Here is an 18826-nt window from a genome sequence, read left to right as displayed (position 1 = left end):
GGAAGTGTGAAATTGAGATGGAGATGGATGGCATTGTGGTTGGGTAGGCATTTGGGGTTGCCTTGGTGGAGTAGGAGGCGATGGTTGTGGATGAGCAGGTGGTGGAGGAAAATGAGCGGGATGAGAGTTGTACTGGGGCCTCCACTCCTGATAAGGTGCATTCCACTGAGGCTGTGGCTGAGCATAAGAGTGAAATGAATGAGCAGCTGGTTGGGTATAATATGGATCTGTGAAGGAACAAGGAGGAGGTGTGAACCAGGAAGGATGAGCAGGGGGACCCCAAGAAGGCATGAAAGTGGCTTGGTAGGAGTCATAATAGGTCTCAGGTGTCCCTTGCAGTTCCTGCTGATAAGATCTAGGTTCATGCGGCCAACTTTGGTTCATATAATAGAGTGATTCAGTGGCTCCCTTGGCTCTTTGATATGCAGCTCTGATTCTGGGCAAGGAAGGGCACTGATCTGTAGGATGGTATTCTTCACAGATGAAACACACTTCTAGGGAGTGCATTGGACATTCGTTCCTAGGATGCTTTCTAGTGCACCTAGGACAAAATATGACCAAAGCCCTCTTGGCCTCCTCTTGCTTCTTTTGGATCTGAAAGGTATCGAGTTGCATGGCAAGAAACTGCCTCATATCACTCTTGAAATCTTTGATCTGATTTTCAAATTCATCTTTGGACAAGATGTTGCTCCCAACATCTCTGCCTGTAGCCATTTGCTCCAGAGGAATGTTTTCTTCTTCTTCTCCCCTAGAGGTTCTTCAGATATGTCTTGATGTCCACCCAGGGGTTCTTCAATCACAGCCATCGAAGAAGAGAGAATCTTGGCTGTGTGAAGCAGTGGGGGTGTTGTGCAATCATTTTTCTAACTTATCTCTACTCCTACAAGGCATGAAATGAAATCTTTTTGGTTGATTTTTGTTTTTTTCTACTTCTACTTGCAAAACTGAAATAGATTGAACTGCAACTAATTATCTTGCGAAAATGAAAATGCGAAATTGAAATGAAAGCAGGAAAGGACTAATCTATTTTGCTCAAATGAAATTGCAGGAATGGAAATGCTAATCTATGAAAGCAGGAAATGCTAATCTATGAAAGCAGGAAATGCTAATCTATGAAAGCAGGAAATGCTAATCTATGAAAGCAGGAAATGTTAATCTATGAAAGCAGGAAATGTTAATCTATGAAAGCAGGAAATGTCTATGCTACTTTTGCAGAATGGAAATCAAATAAACTACTTAGCAGAAGGTTGTAGTAGAAAATAGAAGAATAGCAACAATCACCAATACTCTGCCGCTTCCCCGGCAACAGCGCCAAAAAAGATGGTGGGCTCCAGTATTGTAGCAATAATGCTACAACTCCTGGAGCTTCCTATCTCTAATTTTATCAACTCGATAGTTCGTACAAACTTGGAGGCGACGGTGTTGTATGCACAAGTACTAGCTCTTGTCGCAGTTGTCACTTGGTCAGCTGGCACAAGTCCGCTAGGGCTCAAGCCAACTTCTATAGGCTCACAGAAGAAGCTTTATGAATGATGGACGAAAGCTAACTCAACGGAGACTAGTCTATTTGCAAGAAGAAACTGAAAGCCAATAAAGCATGAAAACCCTAGTAAACCCTAATTTGACTAGCTAGACCCTTACGATGCAAAACTGTGAATGAAACTACTACCAAGAATGCCATTACTTGCAGTGAACTGAAATACATGCATCTAAGCTACTTGCATCTGAAAAGACATTTTTTTGTATTTTTTCATTAAGTGGTTGGATTTATTGTGATGATGCTTTTGATTAGGGTTTGGTTGTGCAGGAGCAGTTGGAATGGAAGGAAAGCATGGGCAAGGTCAGGATGGCTAGGGGAGGTCCCAGAGGGTCTCTAGCATCAGTCCACAGAATTCTACCACGTTCGGATGCTCAGCAACCGAGTTTGCAGGCTTCTACAGGAAGTCTGCAGGGGATCCTACAGGAAACTCAGGGGTTTCTACAGGAATTCTGTGCAATTCTACAGGATGTTTGGCCGTGGAAGTTTTGGGAGATGGTGAAGTGTTGGAGTGGTGTGGGAGGATAAGTGAGATGGAGATGGAGCTGGTGATGGCTCAGGAGCAGAGAAATCAGATGGAGGAGAAGTGCATGCAGTGGTTTGATGGTTGGAAGGATGGGATCAACGAAAGTGTAAGTAAATGGAGCTAAGTGATTAATGGATGAGTTGGAGGGTAGATGAGTTGGACAGAGGCTGAGTAGGTGGATTGAGGAGAGATCAAGAAGAAGAAGAAGAAAGTGGAATGATAAGGAGCAGCGTAAATGAAACAAATGACTTATGCACCCAAAACGAGAAATTCATTAACCTATGATAACTGTGCCATGAAACCTATGAACAGCAATGGAAAACCAAGAAATGAAACTCGTGCATGGAAGTGAAATGTAGAAGTATGATTCAATGTCAAAAGTGCATGGATGGATCTTCAACGAAAATGTCTATGTTGCAGCTTGCATGGAAGTGAGAAGAACTGCGTTTCTTTTTGGTGGTTGGTTATGGACTGCACCCCAATCCCTAACAGAGATGGCAGTGAGCCTTAACAACCTTTTGCTGGAGCTCCAATAATTTATAACTATCCTCCTATCGAATCTAAGCAACTGAAAGCAAATCACCATAAACTAATCCTATCTCAGCTCATGAAAAAGACTAAATTAACAGACTGTAAATTCAAATTGCATGTCAAAGTAAAAACTCAAAGTGCTGGAACGAAATGCAAATAACATTACAACACCGAGGAGGTCTATTGCTCTCAGGTTGGGCCCTAACCTGAGAGCTATAGCTCCCTTAGAAACTCAGAATGAGATCAAAATCTGCCTGCCTTTATTCATAAACGAAAGTCTGATGACATGCCAAAATTGGCTTACAAAAGGAACAAAAACCGAGCTGTAGCTCGTACTTCCCAATTACAAGAGTAATACAAAAGTTCAAAAAGCTTCTAATCAAGGCTACGGCCTCAGTATTTATGCACAATGATCATCCAACAGGTGTCCTTGATTTGTGGAGCTCGGCTGTCCAACTGAAGTTTAAACTGCTGATCCTGTAGGACAGTCATAACTGCTGTTCCTGTAGAACAATTATAACTGCTGTTCCTGTAGAACAGTTGGCTGCCTCTAAGCTCGGTGGGGAGATGGATTGGAGCTCGGAGCTATGGTGGGAATCACGAGGAAGGTCCCCAAGACCGTGGACATCCTCTCCTAAAAACCAGCAGTGCCACCTCATTGTCTCCTTGTCTCCTTTCTCGTGGTCTTTTCTCCCTTTTTAATGCCAAAAACCTAAAAGCATCATGCATTAGTCATGTAGATAGAATGCCTACGCTTCTTCCTACAAACAACACGAATAAACCAAGAAATGAATGCATAAGCAATAAAAAATGAATGGTTTGAGCAGAGCGAGTAGGCCAAATGAGCCCAAATTGTACCAAAAATTGGGGCTGATCAGTCACGTAAACAACTCAATGATTTTTTCTCTCGCAACAAAAGAACGTCAAGAACCATTAACATGAAGGATTTTTTTTTCATTAACTAGTTTGACAATAAAACCACAAATTTACATATCAAACCCTAAAAAATACACCGAAGTTTCCAGTTTAAGAACCACCAACCCCTTTTCTATAACCAATAAAGACATAAACACCAACACAATCTCTCACATTTGTTTTTAATACAACTTCATTATAACATATAAAATAATAATATAACGACACCACTTTAAACCATGAATCCCCACACAAACCATCCTTCCACTTCCCAGATTTCGCCCCTCTTGTCCACACCACCAAAATATTCACCTTTGCCTCGCCCCGTATGAAATTTGACAAAATATATCTTTGTAATGGGAGGCAACAAATGTTTTGAAGCCAAACCCTTACCTGCATTTTCCTGCAAAATGGTTTGCACAACCCCAACTTCTCATGGACCGCACTGATGATAAAAGTTATGCATTAAAACATAAATTTATACTTTCATCATAGAGGTGAACATCGAGATAGCCATTGCTCCAAATTTTTTGTGTACTGATCAATCTTATGCCAGAAATGCTTATCCACAGAAAATAGGAAGCCATCTACAGTGGTTGACCTTTAACAATTTTCTGAGCAACAACCTTCTAGAGGTGAGTAGGAGACAACCTCTGTCTTAGTGTAGATTTTCATTTCCATCCCTTTTGATCTCACTACGACATATAAAGCAACTCATCACCCATATTTGTCAAGAAGAAAAAACTTCACCTCAGATCCATGGCTATTAATGAATCTTCTCCTCACAATGACAAATGCCCTCGTCTGCAGGTTTTCAGAGGCTAAAACAACCTTGAGCTTGATCAAAGTGAAACAAATCCAACCCTAATCACACAAGATTGGTCAAGATTATGCTGCGGAGATAACCAGTGAGTAAATTTGGGCTGATGAACCCAAACACTACCTAAATAAGAAAGAAAAAATGAGCATATCTATACTACACACAAGAACACAAAATCTCATACACTAAAATATGCACAAAAGATTCAGATTTACGTCTTCCTCATCTTCATGGCCCTCCCTAAAGGGTGTTAGGCCAGAGTTGGCTCTGATACCATGATAGAAATTGAGAGATGAGTAGAGAGCGTGGTTGTACACAACACAAATCACATGTTGCATTTTATTGATCTCAATGGTTACACATCTATAATATATAGATCAATGACTATGACACATCTAGATCACAACTATATCTCATACATAGGAAACAACAACATCTATATTGGCTCCTCGTGACTCATAATGACAATTACACATGACATGGAAGTATTACTTCGAATAGGGCCTATAGTAAAAAATTGTGATTTCTATATAAAGAGAAGGTTGGAGGGCCCTTCCCGTATTTTATATTAAGTTTATTGTTTTATATGGATTTTTTTCTATTCCAATTAAATCACGCAATATGGTAAATGTGACAATATGATTATTGATTCCATAACTTAATATGTAAATGTGACAATATTAATGATTCTGTAACTTAATAATATAGAAGCTAACAAGAGTAATATATTGTGAGGCATAGTCTCGGTGGATTAACACTGTGCTACACCAGGCAATTGTAAAACATGATAGTGCAACATGCTCAATGGGTCACAATGTGTTGAGTGTGCCTTATAAACATGCAAAACCCATGGGGTGGTGACAAGTGGTATTAGAGCAGTTCTGCAGTGAAAACAAGATGAAGATGTGCAATAAAAGAGGTATGTTTGGTTTTTTTGTGATTCTTGTTCACTTGAAGATTATGTTAAGAGAATAGGTGTCTTTAGGAAGGAACAAGACAATACAAGGCATAAGATGTGCCTTCTAAACATGGAAATCAATAAGAGGGTAGTACTAGAACTTGTTGATACAGGTGCCTAACACAATTTCCTAAAGGAATGTTTGGAAGAGAAACTTGGATTGAAAGTAATGGTGAGTAGGATAATAATGAAAACAATCAACTCCAAGGCTAAAGCAATGATAGGATTGGCAGCATATTTGTTAGTTCAAATTGATGGTTGGAAGAGGCTTTTGGATTTTACAATGATATCGATGGATGATTTTGAAGTGATATTAGGACAATATTTCATGAGAGGAAATTGAGTGGTTATAATACCATGGATGGATCATTTCATTATCTTAGATGACAAAAAGATGTGGGTTGTGCGCACAACTGCACATAAGCGACAAAAAGAGAGTGTGTAGCTTGTGTTTGCATTAAGCACGAAGACATCAACACAAAGCATAGATGCTTAGATATATAGTAGTGATCAAGGAAGTAGGGGATGATGGGATGGGGACACATTTTCTACCAAAGCTTTCTGAGTTGCTGGAGAAAAAAAACAAACAAAATTCTGGATGAGTTGCAAAACGTGCTCTTCCCAGAAGAGAAGTGTATCATTGTTTTGAGCTTGAGCCTAGTGCTCCACCACCAGTATGTGTTCCTTACAAGTTTTTAGGATCAGATTTGGATGAGTTGAGGCATCATTTGATAAAGTTGGTTGATGTGGGTTTTTTTCATCTTTCTCATTATCCTTGTGGTGCTCTTGTACTCTCCGAGAAAAAGAAGGATACAAACAAGCTAAGGATGTGTATTGACTATCGAGGTTTGAGAAAGAAGATTGTGAAGAACCAATACCCCCTTCAACTAGCAATATATTGCTTTGACAGGTTGGCTAAGGCCAAAGTCTTCACAAAGCTCGACTTGAGATGGGGTTACTATTGGGTACAAATAGTACAAGGTGATAAAGTATGGATATTATGGGAAGAGTGCTATGGCTCTAAAGTTCATGAAACATTGGTAGTATATGTGGAGATGTCTCAAGTGCACCTAATAGATGCAATAGAGAGAATTAAGAAATAGGAATAAAGAAATAGGAGAGATTCATATTTTAGTGTGGGAAATATGGTCTTCATCAAGATGACCAAGGAGTAGTTCCCACCTCCTACCGAGATGTCCAAATCACTAGTGAGAAGGTTTGATGGTCCATTTCAAGTTTTAGAGTGGATTGGTGATGTAGCCTATAAGCTAGAGCTATCTTTCCACTTGAGAGCTCATCATCCAATATTCCATATCAATCCATTGAATAAGGGTAGGATGGATACAAAGGATCTGAATAGAGTGGAGCCACCACATCCCAAACCTTTGATTGTTGACCATTCATAGATAGATTTTGATGATATAATATGTTATTGGAGTTTAGGAATTTGCAACAACAGGAAGAGAGAGTACTTCACTAGATGGAAGGATGCTTCAGAAGAAGAGAATGGATATGATATTTGTGAGTCATTATGGAAATGGTAGAAGGAGTTAACGGATTTTGAGAGGAAGTATCAGTTAGTAGTCCCAAAGTTACTATTGACAACAAACACTTAGGGTGGGGGAGGATGTATGGCACTAGGGTGAACCCTTGTCTCATCCATGTGTTAAGTGCATGCTCTGGGTACCTTGGTGAGGCGAAAAATTGAGAGCGACACCACCATCGCAATATTTATGATGAATATATCATAAATAATACAATAAAATATGAGTTGGACAAGTGTGCACTAACGTGGTTGTCATAAAACCAAAGTTGAGGTTTCCTTGTACACATGCTAGGTGACATGGGCACCACAAAGGCGTGGTATGACCAAGAACGTGCCCCCAAGAACCATCGGCCCAAGTATTAGTGGACTGAAGTGTGGACCTAGCAAACCTATTGGATAGTGGATCAAGTGGGTGCAAGAGAACCATGTGAGGGAAAAATCAATTGGAAGAGTCGAGCAAGTTGAATTCACCTCGAACTGAAGGAATGCATAACCATTTGATGGTAAAGGCAATCCAATTGAGGAGGAAGGGACATGACTCCACATAAGATGCGGTAGAGTCATATATATAAATGAACATTGATTTGAGTAGGGAGATACCTCAAATATCACACAAGAGTTGCAAGATGAAGTGGATACGAGGTAGAAGTGTGAAGGAATAGACAAGAAAGCATATGGACGAGTGAGCTCGAATAGGTCTATGGTAAGGTTGATCCTTGAGCGAACTAAAGTGAAACAATTTGAGTTAGGCTTCGGACGGGTGGAAAAGGCCCCATGTCGAGTGGCAACCGATTGGGAGGTTTTTGGTTTTTCTTGTATTTGGTTATTTGACATTGCACTTGTATGAAGGTTAAGCCATTGTCTCAGTCCTATTGTAAAATTGTGATTTCTGTGTAAAGAGAAGGTCAAGATTTGATATTGTGTACTTGTGTATGGCTTCATGTGGATGTTTTACGGTGAAATTAAATCATGCAATGTGGTAGATGTGACAATATGATTACTTTTTTATATTGATGATTTTGTGTCTTAACAATATAGAATATAACAAGATTAATATATTGTGAGGTGTAGTATAGGTGGATTAAGACTATGCTACACTAGGCAATTTTGAAACATGCCAATGTTGCACGCTTGAGGGGCCATGGTGCACCAAGCGCACCTTGTAACCATGTAGAGCCCCAGGGTTGTGACAACAAGGTTTTCAATTAGTTAGAACTATGTTATTGCGTATTATTTCTTCCTATGTTAAAGAATACATCTAATATCATTAAATATTAATAAAAATATAGAAACCTCGATGATTCTATGTTTTAATAAGAATATCTTTTACTTTCAATATATTTTTATTTTTATCAATTTTTTATTTGGTTATTCCTAATATCAATAAAATAACATTACTTTAAAAATCAATGTCAACCATAAATAAAATACTTCAATTTTTAGTTTTATTTTACATAAGACTTTATATAGTGAAATAAAATAATTGAAATAAAAAAATAAAATAAAAATACATGTAATTCCTTCATTGTTTTGAGATTGAATGCCCATAGTATGCTAGAAATGTGTAATGTATCATAATGTAATGAAAATAAAATAAAAATCAGCCTATAAAAAAATTAAAAATGAACCATGGTATTGACCCATGCTTTTAAGAATCAATGGTATTGACCCATGATATTCATGTAGAATATAACCTATTTAACAAATAAATTAAACTAGCATAGATCCATCTTAGTTTGATGTTATATTTAGATACATAATTAGATGTAGAAAATGGTGTTGAATCCATGTAGCCTAAAAAGGTAAACTTTTTTATGGATATGATTGAGGTGGGGGGAATATTAGGAAAATGTAATTATTATATTTTATCTAATATTTATGCAGACCTCCATCGACCTTTCACTCGACTATATTTGGTAAAATATAATACTATAATATTACATTTTACCCAATATTTCCTCTCAACAAGTCCACTTCTTAACGTAGTTTTTCTTTATATTTGAAGTTTAAAAGTAAACAAACTCAACTATAAAACTAGTAGGGGTGAGGGGGGATATTGAGTAAAATGTAATATTTAGGCCGGGGTGTGACATAAATATTAGATAAAATGTAATAATATTACGTTTTAATTAGTATTTTCCCCACCCTTGGCCATTTTTTATTGGGCAAGGGTGGTAATAAAGATTGCGTAACATATTATATTGTAATATTCTATTTTAACAAAGATTTCCCTTCACCTGATTCACAATTTATTAAAAAATTCTTTATATTTGAGGTTCATAAGTAAACTTAACTCCTATGTAAATATTTCATCCCGTATGGTAGAGATGTTGTAATCTTTAACATTTTGACTCAATAAAAATAAAATTAATAAAATACAATAAAAAACATGAAATTAATAATTATAATATAATTAATAGTTAAACCAACCTAGGTCCATCTTAACTCTGGATCTACCAAGGGCCAAGAGGGATCTAATTTCTTGAGATGCAAAACTGTTTTAAAGTGAAAAGAGATTTGATCTCTCTGGGGGTTTGGTAGATTCCGAGTTAAGATGAATCTAGGCTTTTCTTATCACTTTATATTTTAGAATCTAGGATTTTATCACTTTTCTTATCACTTTCTTTTATTGATTTTATATTTTAGAAACTATTTTTTATAAATAAATGTGATAATATATTGCTCAACCATATAAAGTCCAATACCACAATCATAGTGCTCAAATAAATAAGCAATCCCTAAACTCAAACTACTCTAACTTATAAGCATCCCAGGTGTTTCATTAATTACACCGTAAGGCGTTCCCTATGAAATTAACTCCCCTTTTGTCACAATTTTCTTGCTATGATCCGTCTGATGAGATGTTAGACTATTCAAATATTTTCCATCATTGGATTAAAGATATAGCTATAAATAAAACAATACTAATATTTCCTCCTTGAAACCATATGAATAGCAAGCGGATGCTCAATGCCCCTCGTTGGAAACCCAGATCATCGGATGATGCTCCTCCTTGGAAACCCAACTTAGGGGATGCTTAGAGGATCTCAGGGCCGCCATTACAACACGTTCTCTTCTCCTTTTCCCTATCCAGAGACCGATGGGATAAGGAGTTTTCCAAATTGGATACTGGGTAATACCTCTAGCCCGGTTCTTATTTGGAGGCTTTCTTTTGTTTTTTTTTCTATATTTCCGTGTTTTCAATTCTTGATTTGGGTCATTGAGGTTGCTCCAAATTTGGACATTGGGTATTGCTAAAATTGATCGAGTTCTTTAGGGATTTCTTCAATCTAATCCCAATTTGGACATTGGGTATTGCTAATATTGGTTGGGGCCTTCAATATGCTCTCCGCGTATTGGAAATCTCATTTGAATTGGGTATTGCCGACCTGATCTGGGTTCATAGATTGGTTTTCTCAGAGGTGAAATCATATATTGTTCAACCTGGGTTAGGTCATGAGGGTTTCTCTAGATTCGATTATTGCAAATGAAATTTGGGCTATAAGGTTTGTCGAAGCCAGATATAAGGTATTGATAAGCTATTTGGGATAATAAAGGTTTTTTTAGATTGGCAAACTGTGCTTAAACTATGTTGCGGTCATAAAGGGTTCTCCGCTTAGGAAATTTGTCTTTGATTGACCTGATTTGGATGTTCTAAAATCATTCGGACTGGATACTGGTTGTTTCCTTATTCTTTTTCCATTCTATTGGTGGTAGACCAAAATTGGTTTTTCATTCAAATATCTTTCACCGCTTGATTTTTTTACCTTGGAACCACGTCACACATATCTACTTTGGAATTTGAGGTGGGAGTTGATTGGCCTGTCCATATGGGTTCCCCTCAAGGACTTTAGGTTGGTTCCATTTTGTTACTTAGATAATTTCAATCCTTTTTGAAATGGCTGATTTATATTTTCCATCTTCCTTATAGTATCCTATAGAAAACTTAAATGACTTGAACTTCTTTTCATTTAAATTATTCATTAATAGAAAGAAGAAAACATTATTTGTTTTATGCCAGTGTTCACTTATGGCACTGAGTTTCAGTACTATGCACTATGGTGGGGGTAAGATGTACTATGTAATCATGGACAATTTCATATGCCCACATCATCATGTTCACAATTTGTAGCTTTCACTTCCGGACATATTGAAACCCCCGCCATGTAGCTCACAAAGATTCATGTGTATGATCTGAAAATTGGCAGTTTTGGTAATTGGAATTTCAGGTTAGTTTATTTATTTTAATTTAAAATATTTTAGTTATTTGTACTCAACGAGGCTTATAACAATTCTGGATATATTAAATACTCTGATTGCAAGGGTTTCCTTTCAGTTCTCTGTTAGAAATTTGCATCTGGTATGTATTTTTTTTTTATCATGTTGCCTTCACGGATATTACAGTCGGGCTTATGTGGGCTTTAAAAAGTATTTTCTTTAATTCTTCTACTAATGTCTGTTTGCTGGTTCGTGCTTCCTTTAGTTCTTTGGTTCTTACAAAATGACACCCAGCCACAAGAGGAGTCTCGTCTTTTTTTCTTGTGAAAAAACTACTCACGAAGGAAATTGAAGAAAACCTAAGTTCTTTAGGGGATGACATATTTTGTAACTTCGGTTATTTATTTTAGATATTGATGTTAATGTATGCAGACTTATGCATGTCTTATTCACCTCGGACTATGAGGGTTTTTATCTGGCTTTCTGTTGTAACCCTCTTTTTTTTTTTCTCGTGGGAACTACTTCTGTAAATTTTCTCTTATATATTTTTAGTGACTCACCACCAATTACAACAAGTTCGTGTATCAAACAAGGTAGTATCTTATGTAGAGATGAATTAACTCAAAATGGGAACTTAAATGGGCTTGATCTACAAGGACGAGATCTTTCAGTTTATCTGATAGCAAGAAACCCTCATTCAATGATGCAGACTTTTGATTTTGTTCAATATTATGCATTTAATCTGATCATCTTTTCCTTAACACTTATTTATTCCCCCTTTGCACCACTTATGGTGCCTGTAGGTGCATCTTACTTTGGGTATAGGTATGTGGTAGAAAAATATAATTTTCTCTTTGTCTATAGTATCTGGGGGTTTCCAGCAAGAAATAATGAAGACCATGGCAACTGTATTGAAAATAATGTGAGTCTATGTGGTTTTGTTCCTTCTTTCTATGTTATTATTCTTCTCAGTTTGGGGAGATTTTGGGAGGAAAATAATAAACACAATGAAGGGAGACCTATCGCCCTTGTCATTGTTTCCTGACGAGCTGACATTCTCATCTAACGTAAAGTTGATGGTGTACCAAAATTTGGCAAACATTTGAAGAACCCTTTTTTCATCCTCGTGAATTCAAACTAAATCTGATTAGATCTTGTGCTATTATGTAAATTATCAAAACACTTTATTACCTATTACCTACTTTCACTATTGTAAATTATCAAAGCACCTTATTACCTACTTTCACTATTTTATGTGTTGTCATTCTATTTTAATTAGCCTATTGTATTTATAAATACATTTATGTAGAAAATGGTCCAAAATAAGTGTTGTTAGAGACCTTTTTTTAAGAAGCTTTATACTTGCTTTTGAGAATAACAAAATATGTTTTAGCATGGTGAACTTTAGTTGACTTATGCTCTAACAGAATATTGTGTAAAATGAGAGAAATTTCATTCAAAATTTAGTTCAATTTATGGGCCTATTCGAACTTCGAAGTTACACTTAGGCAGTTATTGTAAGGATGGGATGGGCCACATCTTAACTGATAAGTATGCTCATGCATTGAAAAGAGGGCACTCTAAGAATTTAGATAGGCTTTACTTTCATGTAAAATAAAGAAGTTTGATATTGGTAAGATTATCATTGGGCACAATGTTTTGCATTTTTTTATACATGCTAAATTGCGAACTTATGTCATTAAATTTTTACAGAATTCTAAACCGTGTTAATTTCGGGATGATATTGCATGGTTGTAGGCTCGAATCCATGGAAGAACACTTTCTGAGGAGCAGGATATATTTTTGGACTATTATGAGCAAGATAAAGTTGCATACACTGATCTCTCCACTGAAGGGTGGTACCATGGTTCACATTTCACCAGTGTGAAGCACAAATTGAGACAATTTGTTTTGAAATTGCAACAGGTCAAGGATTGACTTCTTTTCAATTTGGACTTTACTGAGGAAGAGAGGTTGAGGAGGCTTGCAGCTCGACTTGCAGATCTAGAAAGCAGGTTAGCAGTTTACAGAAATGGATAAGCTCAGGGTGTTGGTGTTGCATTTTTCATATTCAAGGATGTTAGTACTGCAAACAGGGCCCTTCAGGATATAAGAACTAAGCAAAGGAGGCCAGTTGCAATGTTTTTCTCTATTATGGAGCTTCAACTTGAAAAAATTCATTGGAAGGTTGAGATAACACCATGGGTTGCTGACATATATTGGCACCATTTGGTTACCAACAAATTTTCAATGAAAATGCGTCAGGTGGCTACGAATTTCAGCCTTCTCATACTGCTTTTATGTTTTAGAATTTCGTAGGTTTTCTATGTTATTTGAAAAATTATGTGTCTTGTATTACACTCCAGGTACATAAGCAAGGTAGTGCTCTTGGGAGAGTTGTGGATCTTACAAAATTTGAAGGCTATACAGAGCTTATTCGTGAACTAGATTTGATGTTCAATTTTGAAGGACAACTACAGGATGCAAACAAAGGTTGGCAGGTTGTCTACACAGATGATGAAGGAGACATGATGCTTATAGGAGATGATCCATGGCAGTAAGTATCAATGCATAGTATTCTTCTCAAGCTCTTCCAGCATGTTTTTAGGTAAGTTATTCCAATTCTCTGGTGCATTTTCTGATTTATTTATTCAAATTGTTTTGTTTGAAAGCAGAGAGTTTTGCAGCATAGTGTTTAATATTTTTATATATACATGCGAGGAAGTTGAAAAAATGACTCCTAGGGCACCCCCAAACATGAAGCTTCCAGGGCATGCTGAAGAGGAAAAAGTTGCGAGAGAAACCCCTACTCGGTAGCCAGTGCATAAAGAAATTCTGATGCCCAACACTTTAGTATTTGATTTATAAGTCTATCCTCCTTAATTGCAGTCACTAGATTGTGAATTGGCACATAAAGTGCTTGGTATGTGTTGTCTATATTTTTTCTTGTTTTGGTCTGGTTTTAATTTCAACTTGAACGTTGAAGGAATTGTTGCTCCAACAAATTTGGTTTCTATATGGACACAAACATTGAAGGTCTTATTGCTGAGTTGACGATGAGGCTTATACAAGTTGTATTAGTTTTACTGAAGAACTGGAATGAGGATGTGATCCAATCCCAATTTAAAAGGTATTTTTTTTAGTGACCGACTATCGACTAGCTACAGAGACACTATCAGGCAGCAACTACCTGGCCTGTGATAAATAGTTTTCATAGCTGATCTCCTTATGGAAATTAACAAAAAATTTAGTATTTTTTTTGTCTAAAGTATATTAGTTTCGATGGCACAAGCCAGATATGCATTTAAAGGCACAGATCATCAAGTTCATTTTGGCCTCAAAAATTAAAAATACATGAACACAGGTTGGTGTTGGTCAAAGTAGTGCCATTAATTTTCTTCTAGACAACTGCCAACTTTTGTCCTTGAAATATTGTGCCTCCAAAGGCAGTTTTTATAAGTAAACTATTTTAGCAATGGTGCATCTGATGGATTTTTTTAGCCTTCTACTTGAACTCAATGGTTCAAGTTGAATTAATGATGCTAATGATGATAAGGATCTCTCACGGATGCTTGAATTGCTAGGGGTGATCCCTGTGCCGGAGCCAACATAGCCAAAATATTTTGCATGTAAAACACTGGCTTCTAACTGTGGTGTCAGTCTAGCTATACCCATAATTTCTTTTCACAATGTTTGGGAAGGAGATACCTTAGCTAGTCGCCAAAATCAAGATTCTCAGTTTTCGTATGGTGAAAATTGGTATGGTTATGCTCGACAAAAAACAGAATATGATTCTCAAATTTCAGGTGGTTCAAGTTGTTATTATATGCCTAAAAAGGCAGGACCCAACAATTTCTCAAGTGATTTTTGCTATAATGGTTTGTTACCCGAAGGTTTTGGATATGGTGAGGATTATCAAATTTCAGTTGGGTCACAAGGACCTCCAAAAGTTTCTCCACTACTGAATGAATTGTCACTTTAGAGATATGCCACTGGCAATGGACACTTTCAAGGATTTAATAGCTCACATGAAACTGTTGCTTATGATTTAAGACAAATGAATAGGATTTTTTTACTAGTTTTTATCTTCAATGTTTTTTATATGTCACGACGCCTCTCGAATTTATGGCTTACAACCTTTCCTTTGCAACATCTACTGCAATTGTTAGTTTATTCTTGTAAATAAAATTAGCTCCTATACTGTATAATGATATCTCCATAAATATTGTAAACAAAGAAGGGTGTTATTCATTTTTTTTTACATAGTAAAAGCTTATTAAAAACAAATGTAATATGCAGAGTTGTTGCTTAGCACCTACCTCTTTTGTAAAAATTAATTGATAGTAGAATTTATTGTAATATTAATGAGTTAAATATTTAAATATAAATTATCAAATATATAACATAATAATAATAAATAAATTAAACCCAAAAAATATCAAACTTCTCTACCATTACACACAGTGAGCAACATAATTAATAAAAATATCCAATCCATAAACATAAACACCATAATTGTTCCATGTCTATTCCTAGTATAAAAGAATAAACTACAAAGAAACAAAAAAAAAATTCAATATTTTTAAAAACATGAGTATTAGTTGTTTAATATGTAGAATTCCAATGCCCTAAGGGGTTTTTAAGGGTTCTGAATCCATTTATGCATTCAAAAATGCAGTTTAAACAACAACAAAAAAATCACATTCTTTCTTGAAATTGATTTGCCAGATTCCGATGAAAAAATCTATTTCTCTATAACTTCGACTACGCCAAAATAAACTACATGAAACAATATGGATGATCATTGTTTATAGTTGACATGAAGCAGGTTGTTTTTGCATGTTGGAATATGAATGAGAGAATAAATGAGAGGTGTGTTGGCTTGTTGGGGCTTGACCCAGGTTCAGAGTTAATTAGCCAAACAAATCCCTATACTACTGGCTCTTTCGGCAACAGTTCACAAAGCATGGGCTGAGGTATCACCTGAAGTAGTATTGGGGGGTGCTGGAACCAGGTTTCCGCACCCTGGAGATGTATGATGGGGTTGATTTAGTCCAACTATTAGTCCCTTCACGCAGGTTACTTCGTGCACTTCCCTGGCCTTCGAGCAACCCTAACCAGGGGTTGTGGGGCTTTCGTGCTGTTGGAGCAGCGCTCTGCACTATTTCCCTAAGTCACACTCAAGATCTTAATTATCTTCTTACACCAGTTAGTTATCTTTGCGTAAATGGATGCCTTATGTTATATTTATTTATACAGCACATTCATATGAGTTCGCACAAAAAATAAACAGTAAACTTGCAATTCATACCCAATAATACATAAAATAGGAAAAGATACACAGAAATATGATAAAACTTCCAACGGTTACAGACTCGACCTACCCTGCGCACTCAGCTGCAGGAGTCCGTGCACTCAGCTGTGGACTACTAGGCCTCTGTGCACTCAATTGCAGAGCCTTCTCCTACTCTACGACCCAAAGACACAACTTACACTTCGACTCAATCAATTCCTTAGACTCATCTTTTCGCTCTTGATGTCTCCTCTTACACTTAGAGCCTCGCTCTATTTATACAATCCCATGGTCTGCGGACCATGGGTAGATCTTTCAAACTGACATTACATTACAAAAGCTAGGGCAGACAACTCTATGACTCTATTATGACTTCGCGCTTCGCGCCCACAATTCGTGGAGTCTTTACAATGGGATTAATCAAAACTTGGGCTTTAAGCCTCAAAACATGCCTTGGGGGGATTCCATGCCCAATAGGCCCCCAACACAAACATCATGACTCGTCCTCGAGTCACTCTGTCAGTGTGGAGATCTTTGTGAGGAAACCCTCCAACTCTACTTGAACAACTGCAAGGTTGGCAATGCACTGAGCGGCTACCTGCTGAATCTCCTGTATACGTTGTTCCGAGACCGCAGTGTCGGAACTACTCCCTGGATCTGTTCCTTCATCCCTTGGATTTGCGTGATCTTGCCTTCAATTGTTGTTGTAATGACGAATGCCTCGTCTATCCAGGGCTGAACGCGTGCCTTCAAAACTGCTTCTCGGTGTCGTGCGACATCCACTTGCTCTTTCAGCACTTTGGCCTGTTGCATTCGCGCGAGCCTCTAAGTGAGGGCCACCATTTGCGCAGTCCCTTTGATGCTATCGTACTACTGCTGGAGCTCACACACCTCTGTCTAAAAGCACTAGATGTTAGGGTCCTCCTGCAGATTAGTGAGGACCTCGAATGACTCCCCAACATTCTGGTGCAGTGCCTTACTACACTGTTGATCTCTTCCATCCTCGATGTAATAGCGTTGGCGCGCTGTTCTCATACCTCCAGAGGCGTGGATGGCTATGCCTTCAACCGCAGCTCTACTATTTGAAGGTTCAGCTCCAGCTGAACCTTGGTCATTTCTTCTCGCGCCTTGTGCACCCCTGCTGCTAATCTGTGGATGTGCACCTCTACTAGTGCGTCAGCTAGGATGGCCAGCTTAGGGACCATCTGACAGGCTTCTTCCAGTACCTGTACCATTTGCCTGTTCTGCGACACAACCTCATCGTACCGCAAGCTCAACTGCTCCATGTTGATATTTTGCTCGCTCAGCACTTGCAATGCGCAAATCTCCCTAGCCCGCAGTTCTACAGTAATCCCATCCTGCAGAACATAGAGTGTCTCCCGCAAGACCACAGTCATGTTGATCCCTATCCCTTTGAGTGCACTAACCGTAGGCCTGTCGGCCTCATTTTTTGAAATGAGTGCCCCTTCTGGCAGCACTATGGTGTTGGTTGTCCGAGTGCGTCGCATTTGCTTGGTTGCAGCTATCCCTACTGTGAGGCTGGTCGAAAGGGTACTAGCCTAAGGAGTGCACACCTACAACTCCTAAATATGCACTCGGAGGGCCCTCAACACAATCTAATTCTCCTTTGTGAAGTTCTAGAGGGCCTCTGTGGTGACGTCATGCACTATTTCGCCTATGTCGTGCAAATCACCCTTAGTAAGGGTGATCAAGTTGATCGACAGCTTGGATGCTTTCACCTTCTTGCACTGCCCCATCCGCTCGCTCGAGCGCTGGCACTTCAATAGTGTGGACACTGTTTGTGGGTCCGCACCGCCCTCCTCTTCCTCTGTTTCCATTTCTTTCTCCTACTCATGCAAAGGTGACTTCTGGCCCTCGCGCGCCTTCTTAGCTGCCTCTTGTGCTGCTATTGTTGCGGCCTTTTTCTGTCCTGCTACTGTCTACGTAGTGTCTCGCGCCTTTAGTGCTTTTGCTGCCACTGCTTCTTTCCTTCTCTTCTCTGCCAACTACACCATGCGCGGTTTGGCTTCCTCCTTCTTCTTCTGCACAGCCAACTGCGCCATGCACAGTTTGGCTTCCTCTTTCTTCTTCTATGTAGTAGACTTCTCCACCGCAACGATGTCTGGGGCGCACCACTTTGGCGGCCATGTGTCCAGTACATCGAAAATTACATCATCTTTGGTTATGAAGGGTATCTCGATCCATTTCTTGGCCGGGTCCTTGCGCTATCTGATATATATGTTGTGGAATTCTGCTTTAAATTCTGCAAAAATTTGCAGGTGGTTGTAGACAGTGGGTGATAACCGCGGCTTGTGGTTAATCCTCATTCTAATGTTCATCTCCATGAACACCCAGAATATCTTGCTGTCGTGGATCCAGTTCATGTATTTCATGGCCCACAATGAAGTGTACTATGCAGCCTCCAGTAGATCCCTGTCAATTGTGGGGAACTGGCTGTCTTCCAGCAATTCCCCTGCCACCA

The sequence above is a fragment of the Pinus tabuliformis genome, chromosome 7, assembly GCF_031772625.1.
Source record: "Pinus tabuliformis cultivar Carrire ecotype Pingquan chromosome 7, CPIR1, whole genome shotgun sequence".
NCBI lineage: Eukaryota > Viridiplantae > Streptophyta > Pinopsida > Pinales > Pinaceae > Pinus > Pinus tabuliformis.
This window is presented reverse-complemented; position numbering follows the sequence as displayed.